Source organism: Mus caroli, chromosome X (assembly GCF_900094665.2).
Source record: "Mus caroli chromosome X, CAROLI_EIJ_v1.1, whole genome shotgun sequence".
NCBI classification, from domain to species: Eukaryota; Metazoa; Chordata; class Mammalia; order Rodentia; family Muridae; genus Mus; species Mus caroli.
This window is the reverse complement of record NC_034589.1, coordinates 59,464,680-59,474,357: the sequence shown is the minus strand read 5'-3', so window position 1 is coordinate 59,474,357 and position 9,678 is coordinate 59,464,680. Positions and strand designations below refer to the sequence as shown.

General features: G+C 38.2%; 1 pseudogene; it reads left to right on the top strand.

The window, feature by feature from the left end:
• LOC110286224 overlaps nucleotides 1–9,678 on the top strand; it is a 121,353-nt pseudogene that overhangs the window by 90,530 nt on the left and 21,145 nt on the right.

Genomic DNA, 9,678 nt, shown 5'->3' with positions numbered 1-9,678 from the left:
TTACGTTTACCTTTCACCATCTGGTAATCTCTGGGATTAGTTGTTATTGTTGTCACTGTTTAAAGATTGGAGCAGACTCTGTGTTCCACTTACCAGAAGTCTTAAGATCCTGTGGCGGGTGTTGTGGGTAGCTGGCGAGTGTCAGGAGACCCTGCGCCCTAGCTACTCCGGTGCTGGTCTGACCGGAAGAGGCTTGTGGCCCTTCTCAGGCTGGATTTCTGCCTCCCCAACCAAAGCAGTCTCAGGTCCCGCATGATTGGATTGGAGCAGAAGCTGTGTTCCACTCACCAGAAGTCTCAAAATCCTGTGGCTGTCTATGTCTTTTTATTGGTGAGTTGAGTTCATTGATACTAAGAGATATTAAAGAAAAGTAATTGTTGCTTCCTATTATTTTTGCTGTTAAAGTTGGCATTCTGTTCTTGGGGCTGTCTTTTAAGTTTGTTGAAGGATTGCCTTCTTGTTTTTCTTGGACTTGGTTTCCAACCTTGTATTGTTTTTTGTTGTTGTTGTTGTTTTTCTGTTATTATCCTTTGAAGGGCAGGATTCATGGAAAGATAATGTGTGAATTTGGTTCTGTCCTGGAATACTTTTGTTTCTCCATCTAGGTTAATTGAAAGTTTGGCTGGGTATAGTAGCCTGGTCTGGCATTTGTGTTCTCTTGGTGTCTGTATAACATCTGTCCAGGCTCTTATGGCTTTCATAGTCTCTGGTGAAAAATCTGTTATAATTCTGATAGGACTGCATTTATATATTACTTGACCTTTTTCCCTTATTGTTTTTTATATTCTATCTTTATTTATTGCATTTGTTGTTCTGATTATTATGTGCTGGGAGGAATTTTTTTTCTGGTCCAGTCTATTTGGAGTTCTACAGGCTTCCTTTATGTTCGTGGGTATCTCTTTCTTTAGATTTGGGAAGTTTTCTTCTATAATTTTGTTGAAGATCGTTGCTCCACCTTTGAGTTGAAAATCTTTATTCTCATCTACTCCTATTATTGGTAGGTTTGGTCTTCTCAATGTGTCCTGGATTTCCTGGATGTTTTGAGTTAGGATCTTTTTGCATTTTGCATTTTCTTTGATTGTTGTGCTGATGTTCTCTATGGAATCTCTGCACCTGAGATTCTCTCTTCCATCTCTTGTATACTGTTGCTGATACTTGCATCTATGGTTCCAGATTTCTTTCTTGGGGTTTCTATTTCCAGCATTGCCTCACTTTGCGTTTTCTTCATTGTGTCTACTTCCCTTTTTTGGTTTTGGATGGTTTTATTCAATTCCATCACGTTTTTGGTCGTGTTTTCCTGCAATTCTTTAAGGGATTTTTGTGCTTCCTCTTTAAGGTCTTCTACCTGTTTAGCAGTGTTCTCCTGTATTTCTTTAAGTGAGTTATTAAAGTCCTTCCTGATGTCCTCTACCAACATCATGAGATATGCTTTTAAATCCGGGTCTAGCTTTTTGGGTATGTTGGGGTGCCCTGGACTAGGCGAGGTGGGATACTGGGTTCTGATGACAGTGAGTGGTCTTGGTTTCTGTTAGTAAGATTCTTACATTTACCTTTCTCCATCTGGTAATCTCTGGAGTTAGTTGTTATAGTTGTCTCTGGTTAGAGATTGTTCTTCTGGTGATTCTGTTAGCTTCTATCATCAGACCTGGAAGACTAGCTCTCTCCTCTGAGTTTCAGTGGTCAGAGCACTCTCTGCAGGCAAGCTCTCCTCTTACAGGGAAGGTGCACAGATATCTGACATTCAGACCTTCCTCCTGGCCAAAGATGAAGTCCTGAAACAGGACCTTTCGCAGAAGCTGTGTTGATTTGGCCTGTCACAGGAGCTATTAGCTTCTGTAGTCCACACTCTCACCTGCACAGACTAGTCTCAGAGGGATCTGGGAACCAAGATGGCTCCCCCATGTGCTCCTGCAAAGCCCTCCTGGCCTGAGTGGACACCTATCCTCTGGCCGGGAAGGTGCCCGGATGTCTGGAGCCCTAAAAAGGGACTGCCTCAGAAGCTCTGTGACTCCCGCCTGTCCCAGAAGCTGTTAACTTTTGTAGTACACAGTCTCACCTGTTTAGACTACTCTCAGTGGAGTCCTGGAACCACTGAATTAAATTTTAACATTTGTGCAGACAAATCTCTCACCAAGAGCCAAAGACCATCTAATAAAAGAACAATACCTACATGAGAAATACTTTTCTGGGTTGCAAGTTAAAGACTTAAAGACATCTTGCAATTCCGACCCAGGGCTAAGAAGCCCCTGAGGTAGAAGTGATTTGCAAACCTCTTCTCTAGGCAGGGATGGAAAAGTGTGATCAGAATATATTGTACATATCTTTAATAAATGATAAACAAAACAAAACACCCTCTTTGAGTTCTAGCCTCCATGGTAAAACAATGCCATTAAATCTTCCAAAGAAAAAAGGCAACCAGAAGTCCCACTCTACTATGATGTTTACTAACAATGACCAGCATGGCCTAATAACCCTAAAGGTACAGCAGTGGCATGTGTACCTTGGTAGTAACCTAAATTTGTAGAATTTTACTCAACCACTTTATGAAACCTAGCCAACTTCTAAAGGCTACTTTTGTAAACAAGCACTGTCCTTAATGATATTATAATTATTTGTCCTTATAACTATAGATAATATAGTACTCAATCTGTATCTAGAAGGTCTTTATAGAAAACTGCAACCACTCAAACTGCAGAGTTTTAGACCCTAGCCACAAGGGATATATCTACAATACACTGGCACTCAAGACTTAAGTATCATTGTGAAAGAGGGGACAGGAAAATTATAAGTGTCAGAGAAATAAGGAATTTGCTATGAGATTGTGTCTAGTTGGAATACCAGAAGGCACACCCATAAAATTTAAAACTGTTTATACATGAGCTCAATGAAAAGAACAAAACAAAACAAAACAAAAAGTGGATGGGGCAAGGGCCAAGCCTTACAGGTGCATGCATATGCATGCTCAAGGACACACACACACACATACACACACACACACAAACTATAGGCAACCAAGGAGTACAGAGAACAGGTTGCATTTCTATATGATTAATTAATTATAAATAATCACTAAAACTAAATTTCAGCTCCAATATAGAATCACCATTTCTATAAGCATATTGTCATTTCTCTTACAGATTAACTAACTTGTCAGACATCCATATCTTTCTTGTTTCTTTTGTATATGGCATGCATAATGACAGTTAAACAAATCAGTTCTGATTATCTATATTTCTATTTTGCAAAATAAATGATACTCATTTGACATTTGTGCTCTAAAAATGTACCTTTTTTACTATGACATCTATACTTGAATTATCAATAGATAGCTACATGGATGGTTTTCTTACTAACTCATTACGTATTTAAAATTAGACATTACTAACCCACAATTATAGCCTGCTGTTAACAGTGGCAATATTTGATGGGTCTTTCAGATGGATTGTGATATTAAGATGAAATGGGGACCCAGAAATAATGGAGAGATGTCTCAATAAAAACTATTATCAGTGTGCCATTAGATGTGAAGTTGACAAGCACATTACACTCAACAGCTGGTAGGTTGGATGTTTCAACTTGAAAGATGTCACAGATAGATTGCAATTCTAATCTCTGCTTTCATTCAGCTCCAAAAAATATTCTACAATTCTGTTCCAGCATTTAAATGTGGGTTTTAACTGAGCCTAATGATATGCCATTGGTTTCTTTCCCCTACAAATGAAGAAGATCATTGGATACTGGAAAAGAGCCAAGTTCTTGGCAGTTCTTCTAAACATCCATTTGCTCTTAAGACATTAAGTATTATAAATCATCATGTTCTGTCCATAAAATTATAGGTTTGAGCTGTTCAAGATACTGAATATGTCAGCCTTCTGTTGCCAAGTCAAAATGAACACATGTTATGTTTTCCCTTATGAGTGAGTGCACTTCACCATGAAAAAGGTTACTGTTACTTTTTAAACATTTTTGTAGAGTGAATGTAAACAGAGGCATTCTATAGTCTTTTTAGGTTTAGTTTCACAAGTTCAGGGCCTAAAATTAACTAAACTAGAATACAAATGATAGTCAAAACTATAAGTTTTAGCTTTGACTTGTTTCACAGAGTGCTTGTGCCAAATCAGGGTTCATCTAAATGAATATTTTGTAGTCTTCTTATTGGTAGACAAAAATGAAACTTGACAGAGAACTCAAAGTTTTCTTCTGCAGCATAGATTTTAGCATCAAGCAAAACTGGCTGTTGTTTAGAATTTCTTCTAGAAATATATAGCACATAAATGAAGAAAGCCATTTCACACTTAGTTCATCAGTAGTGAAATTTTGAATGAAATGTTATGTTCATGCATGATATTACCTCTTCCACTTGGAGTATAACTGGATATTTTTATTTTGCTTAACAAAATTTTACAATTTTTCATTAGCTTAGTTTATTATTTTTTGTTAATTGCTCAAATATGAACTAAATACAAATTTTCACATTCTATCCCCATTTTATCCTGCAAAGCTTCATATTTGCTACAGAACTTAAAATACTTTCCCTATTTACTATAATCACATGCTTCATATTTTCTTTTTATATATCTGAATTTTTCATTTTAAAGTCAGTTCTTAAAGTCCCACTTGGGAGAGAGAAGAAAGCAATCACAAGTTGTGGGGGGTGGGGGTGGGGGGAAGTGAGGGAGGGACCTGGGAGGGAAAGAGACGGGAGAGGGAGTGGGGGAAAGAGGGGAACCTGATCTGGAACCTGAGGGAGAAAAGACTGAAGCTCTGAAGGCCAGCAGAAAGAATGGAAACAGGCATCCTCCATAAATAAGAGGTTGGGGGAACCCTCCAGAATGCACCAGAGATGTGAGAGATGAGAGGCTCTCAGAATTTAAAGGGAGGGGTCTTAGAAGAAATGCCTAAGAGTAGAGAGAGGGAACTTATAGAGCCCACCTCCAGCAGGAAGACAGGAGGATATCAAGTGAGGGATGAGGTTGTCATCCCACATTCACACCTCTGAACCATAATTGTTCCTGTCTGAAAGAACTGCACAGATATAAATGGAGAGGAGCCTGAGGACATGGAGGTCCAGCGATAGGCCAAAAGTGGGATCGAGCTCAAGGGTGGGGGGGAGGATCCCAAGGCCTGACACCATTACTGAGGCTATGGAACGCTCACACAAAGGGACCTATCATGACTGCCCTCTGAAAGACCCAACAAAATCTGAAAAAAGTCAGATGCAGATATTTGCACCCAACCAATGGAAAGAAGCTACTGACCCCTGTTGCTGAATTCGGGAAGGACTGAAAGAAGCTGAGGAGAAGGGCAATCCTGTAGGAGGACCAGCAGTCTCAATTAATCTGGACCCCTGAGATCTCTCAAATACTGGATCACCAATCAGACAACATACACCAGCTGATATGAGTCCCCCAACACACAAACAGTAGAGGACTTCCAGGTCTGTGTTCACTCAGAGATGCTGCACCTAATTCTCAAGAGACTGGAGGTCCCATGGAATTTAGAGATCAGGTGAGATGTGGGTGGGGACATCAATGGAGAGACAGGGGTGGGTAGGGAGGAAGTTTGGGATGTGGAACAGTTGGAGGGTAGATCAGGGCTAGGAAAACAAAATATAAAGCATAATAAATAAATAAATAAATAAATAAATAAATAAATAAGAAAAATGATATTAAAAAAATAAAAAATAAAATTATTTCAACCCTTTATTTTTTGTGAATACATTTACACCCAAATGCCTTCCTTTTAATACTTACTTACTAGCATATCATAAATTTTGTCAGGTTTTGTGATTTTATACTATTATTTTCCAAATATTTTAAAATTTATTATTTATTTCTTTTTGAGCCATTTTTGTTGAATATTGTGTAGTTTTAATTTAAATAGTTGTTTTCAAATTTACCTATTTTCTTAAACTTGGCTACAGATAGAAGCAGTCTGCTAGTCAGTCTTCAAGGTACAATACATTTTGTTGGGAAACAATTTCCATCAATAATCTTCCTGACTGTGGACCCTGGTACAGGCTTCCAACAAAAAAGATACATTCAAAAGTGTAAATACAAAGAGATTATTCAAGGGAAAAATTTTAATTTTATGCCTTATCTGATTTAAGGGGAAAGAAAATAGGGAATTCAATAGGGTCATCATTTCCATGTCAGGAAACTAAAATCTATTTAGAAAAACACAAAAAAATGAAAATATATATAATAAAAAAGTTTATATGCATACACTTGTGTGCATGTATATGTTGAATATCTTTGTATAAAGCTCATACCTGGAGAACTCAGTAGTCAATATCAGGTATCTTCCTGTATTGATCTCTAGTGTCTCTAACTCAACTTAGAGCTCACTATTTTAACAAAAGTCTCTGGTTAGCTAGCACCCAGAAACCTCAGAAACCTGTCTCTGCCTCCTCAAATTTGAAATTACACATGAGTTCTGGTGCAGTGGGTTTGATGTAACAGTTATTGTTGTTGATTTGTTTTGTTAGCATGGATGCAGATCTGAATGCAGGACCTCATGATTATATAACAAACATTGTACTAACTGAGTCAACTTCCCAGCCTCCTCAGAAATGGCAAGAAGTAACTTGTGCTACATGAACAAAATATTAAAAGGAAAAGGATAATATATAATTATGTATTACTGTGTTTAAAAGTGAAAGAGGGATAATATGCCAAGAAACACCTAAAGAAATGTTCAACATCTTTAGTCATCAGTGAAATGCAAATCAAAACACCCCTGAGATTCAACCTCACACCTCTCAGAATGTCTAAGATCAAAATCTCAGATGACAGCAGATGCTGTTGATGATATGGATAAAGAGGAACATTCCTCCATTGCTGGCAGGATTACAAGCCTGTACAATCACTCTGGAAATCAGTCTGGCGAATCCTCAGAAAAATTGGACATAGTCCTACCAGAAGATCCAGCAATCCCTCTCCTGGGCATATACCCAGAAGATGTTCTAACTTGTAATAAGGACACATGCTACACTATGTTCATAGCAGCTTTATTCATAATAGCCAGAAGCTAGAATGAACCCAGATGTCCCTCAACAGAGGAATGGATACAGAACATGTGGTACATTTACACAATGGAGTACTAATCACCTTTAAAAACAATGATTTCATGAAATTTGCAGGCAAATGGATGGTACTATCATCCTGAGTAAGGTAACCAAGTCACAAAAGATCACACATGGTATGCACTCACTGATGAGTGGATATTAGACCACAAGCTTGAAATTCCCAAGATAAAATTCTCAGACCACATGAACCTCAGGAAAAAGGACGACCAAAGTGTGGATATTTCAGTCCTTCTTAGAAGGGGGAACAAACTCCTGTCAGCAAACACTTTTGGAATCCACAATAGGGTCTGGGTTTAGTGACTGTATATGGGATGTATCTCCAGGTATGGCTGTCTCTGGATGGCCTTTCTTTCAATCTCTACTCCACACTATGTTTCCTTATTCCCTCCTGTGAGTGTTTTATTTTGTATAGCTGTCTCCTGAGATGCTCTGCCAGAGTCTGACAGGTACAGAGGCAGGTGCTCACAGCAGACCATTGGACTGAGCATGGGAGTTACCAATGGAAGAGTTAGAGAAAGGATCCAAGGAGCTGAAGGGGGTTGTAATACCACAGGAAGACAAACAATATCAACCAACCAGACACCTCCAGAACTCCCAAGGACAAAACCACCAACCAAAGAGTAAACAGGAAAGAAATCTAGAACCATAGATGTGAGAATCAGCAACAGAATACAAGAGATGGAAGAGAGAATCTCAGGTGCAGAAGATTCCATAGAGAATATCAGAACAACAATAAATGAAAATGCAAAATGCAAAAAGATCCTAACTCAAAACATCCAGGAAATCCTGGACACAATGAGAACACCAAACCTGTGGACAATAGGAGTAGATGAGAAGGAAGAGTTTCAATTTAAAGGGCCAGCAAATATCTTCAACAAAATTATAGAAGAAAACTTCCCAAACCTAAAGAAAGAGATGCCCATGAACATAAAGGAAGCCTACAGAACTCCAAATAGACTGGACCAGAAAGGAAATTTCTCCTGACACATAATAATCAGAACAACAAATGTACTAAATAAGGATAGAATATTAAAAGCAGTAAGGGAAAAAGGTCAAGTAATATATAAAGGCAGGCCTATCAGAATTGCATCAGATTTTTCACCAGAGACTACGAAAGCCATAAGAGCCTGGGCAGATGTTATACAGACACTAAGAGAACACAAATGCCAGCCCAGGCTACTATACCCAGCCAAACTTTCAATTACCATAGGTGGAGAAACCAAAGTATTCCACAATGAAAACAAATTCACACATTATCTTTCCACAAATCCAGCCCTCAAAGGGAAATAATAGAAATATACCAATACTAGGACGGAAACCACATCCTAGAAAAAGCAAGAAAGTAATCCTTCAACAAAACTAAAAGAAGACAGCCATAAGAAAAAAATGCCAACTCTAACAACAAAAATAAAAGGAAGCAACAATTACTTTTCCTTATTATCTCTTTATATCAATGGACTCAATTCCCCAATAAGAAGACATAGACTAAGAGACAGGCTACACAAACAGGACCCAACATTTTGCTCCTTGCAGGAAACCCATCTCAGGGAAAAAGACAGACACTACCTCAGAATGAAAGGCTGCAAAACAATTTTCCAAGCAAATGATCTGAAGAAACAAGCTGGAGTAGCCATTCTAGTATCAAATAAAATCAACTTCCAACCTAAAGTTATCAAAAAAGACAAGGAGTAACACTTCATACTCATAAAAGGTAAAATCTTCCAAGAGGAACTGTCAATTCTGAATATCTATGCTCCAAATGCAAGGGCAGCCACATTCATTAAAGAAACTTTAGTAAAGCTCAAAGCACACGTTGCACCTCACACAATAATAGTGGGAGAATTCAACACACCACTTTCATCAATGGACAGATGATGGAAACAGAGACTAAACAGGGAAACAGTGAAACTAACAGAAGTTATGATACAGATGGATTTAACAGATATCTACAGAACATTTTATCCTAAAACAAAAGGATATAACTTCTTCCCGGCACTTCATGGTACCTTCTCCAAAACTGATCACATAATTGGTCACAAAACAGGCCTCAACAGATTAAAAAATATTGAAATTGTCCCATGCATCCTATCAGATCACCATCGACTAAGGCTGATCATCAATAACAAAATAAATAACAGAAAGCCAACATCCACGTGAAAACTGAACAACACCCTTCTCAATGATACCTTGGTCAACAAAGGAATAAAGAAAGAAATTAAAGACTTTTTAGAGTTTAATGAAAATGAAGCTACAACATACCCAAACCTATGGAACACAATGAAAGCATTTCTAAGAGGAAAACTCATAGCTCTGAGTTCCTCCAAAAAGAAACTAGTAGGAGCACAAACTAGCAGCTTGACCACACACCTAAAAGCTCTGGAACAAAAGCAAGCAAATAAACCCAAGAGGAGTAGACAGCAGGAAATAATCAAATTCAGGGGCGAAATCAACCAAGTGGAAACAAGAAGAACTATTCAAAGAATCAACCAAAAGAGGAGCTGGTTCTTTGAGAAAATCAACAAGATAGATAAACCCTTAGCCAGACTCACTAGAGGGCACAGGGAAAGCTTTCTAATTAACAAAATCAGAAA